The sequence below is a fragment of the Sinocyclocheilus grahami genome, unplaced genomic scaffold (genome assembly GCF_001515645.1).
Source record: "Sinocyclocheilus grahami isolate Dianchi unplaced genomic scaffold, SAMN03320097.WGS_v1.1 scaffold943.1, whole genome shotgun sequence".
Lineage (NCBI taxonomy): Eukaryota > Metazoa > Chordata > Actinopteri > Cypriniformes > Cyprinidae > Sinocyclocheilus > Sinocyclocheilus grahami.
Window position 1 is genome coordinate 212615 of NW_015506122.1, and position 2654 is coordinate 215268.

Consider the following 2654-nt stretch of genomic DNA (forward strand, 5'->3'; position numbering starts at 1 on the left):
ATAAGTCATTAAATGCAAAATGGTTGATCTAGTTGTCATAAACTTGTCAAGCATATTTTTTTACTTATTTCTATTCATTTGTAAATTTGCCATGAATTGTGCAGCTACTGTTGATTTGCCAGGCCAACAGGGAGGAAATGTCACTATGTGTGCTGCTATTTCAAAGAACGGCGTGCTAACTCATATTCATACTCACAGCATCTCCTCACCTTCTTAGAGACCCTCTACAGGACTCTCATCCCTGATGATGAGAGGGGTCAATTTTGAGATGATTTACCAAAGTATGTGGTAATTTGGGATAATGTGAGATTCCATCACTCAAACGCTATCAGGCAATGGTTTGCCACCCACTATAGGATGCTGATGGAATTCCTCCAACCTTATTCCCCATTCCTTAACCCAATTGAGGAGTTCTACTCAGCATGGAGGTGGAAGGTCTATGATCGCCAGCCACATACTCAGATGACCCTGCTGGCTGCCATGGATGTAGCCAGTGCACAGTAGGCGCAGAGGCTGGATAAGACATTCCAAAATATTTTTTCCACGTTGCATTGCAAGGAAGATATTAGTTGTGTTGTAGAAGATAATCTGTGGGCCAACAGACTGGCATGTCAGGAGGGGTAGACAGACTACACTGCAATTCCTCATACAGTGCTGCATGCAAAAGCAAAGTTCTTCCTAAGGGATGTTTCCTGTGTTTACCTTTCTAATTTTGTATTTTCGCCTCTGTGCCCATATTTCTTTTTCTTTTCTATATCAAAATGACGTTGTAATGTGTGTGTATGTTTTTTTTGTTAGACCACTTTTAAAAGTGTAACTGAATCCTATCCAGTCTCTTTCAATCAATATCCCACATACAGTAATGTGTAAATTTGTACTTTTGTAATGGATATATGGCATACATAAGAAGTGCAGCCTTCTGCATTTTAATACAGTAACTGTCATCCAAACTGTTGCCATAGTTTACACCAGGTACTACTTACAGAGTGCACTGTTATATTGACAAAATGACTAAGCATCTTGTTTGTGAACAATGACACAAGGACTTTTCATTCTGATGGCACTGATATGTTCATTGACATAAATATTTAATTTTTAGAGATGAACTAAAGATTTTGAGTAAGTTACAGGCTTTTGCAGGTAATCCATTTTGTGGTGCTGTTTGCACTAATTGTTTTGAGAAATGCACATACTTCTTTGCAAATATTAAGAATGATTCGAGAAATGCACCAAAGCGACTGAGAAAAACTGTGACAAGACTTTAAAATGGAGTCCAGTGACCTGGTTAGAAGAGTAAAATAAAAGCAGTCCACTGGCCCTAGAAAGAAAGCAAGACTTTTGCCAGAATTGCACAGATAACTCATTGAGCAAATTATGAAATTATGAGCGTTTGTCAGGGGTGTGATCTGCATGAGGCTGGTGGTTGGACTGTCTGTTGTGACTGACAGCTTCAAGTAGACGGGGGTTTGCTTGCACAATGGGTTTTGGCCTGAAACAATAAAAACATGGAATGAAGGTTGAGCAACTGCGCAGTAGGCTGTGTTCTCATGAAACTCTGTCCATCGTACAGTTTTTAGGTCCTCTGAGATGCCCCCTGCACACTCTGCAGTGTTGAATCATCATCTCCGGTCAGTCCAAGACTCTGTCATCACTATGATGTTTTGAAGACTATAAAGGTAACAGGCTGATCTCTGGATAATTGCACACAGTGGGGTAATTGAAGGTTTGTTCTTGTGATGTACCGAGGAGCTTGACTTTATGCTGCATGCCTCTCATGTGAACTTTAAATAGCTGCCTGGCTACATATTGTACAATTTCAGATAATATCTGTTTGAACTCAGAGAATAGCAATTTTGCAAAATGTGAGTATAAACCAGCTTTGGTTTTACTCGCCATGAGTGGCTGGTATCTCAAGAACTACTGCATAATACATGTAGTTTAAATAAAATGGTAAAAGGGATACTCTCAGAAATTAACTTTTGGTAACACTTTATTTTAATGACAAATTCTCACTATTAACTAGTTGTTTATTAGCATGTATATTACCAGGGGTGCATTAAAGTGCAGGCTTCGTAATGCTACCGTAATGCTGTAGACCAGGGGTCTCTGGTTATCTTAAGGTTCCCCTGCATAATACTAGCAGATTTGCTGTTTATTAGTACTTATAAAGCACATACTAATGCCTTATACTGCATGTCCGTATTTTAGGTCACTTAACCCTACCCCATACCTAAACTTAACAACTACCTTACTAACTATTAGTAAGCAGCAAATTAGGAGTTTATTGAGGCAAAAAGTCTGAATTGGCAGCTGCAGTGCCATTTAAATGTATTTACACAAACTGAACCAATTTATTCAAACGGCAGATTCTTTCAGGGACAAAGCAAGTGATTTTGAGTGAGTTTCACTTGCTATAGAGACAAAGATACATATTTTATTTAAATAAAATAATGCAACAGGTAGTTTCAGACCTGGTTAGAAATATTTATGGCCATTGGCAGGTGAGGCAAAAAGAAGCAAATGCAGCTTGATTGTATATGATTTGATCATGTGCACACAGAAGAACATCTACATTTGTTATTCATACAGCTGTATTGTACAAAGCGGTTTAAGACAAGTGGTTTACAAAATCAATGCTTATTACCCCTGGTGTA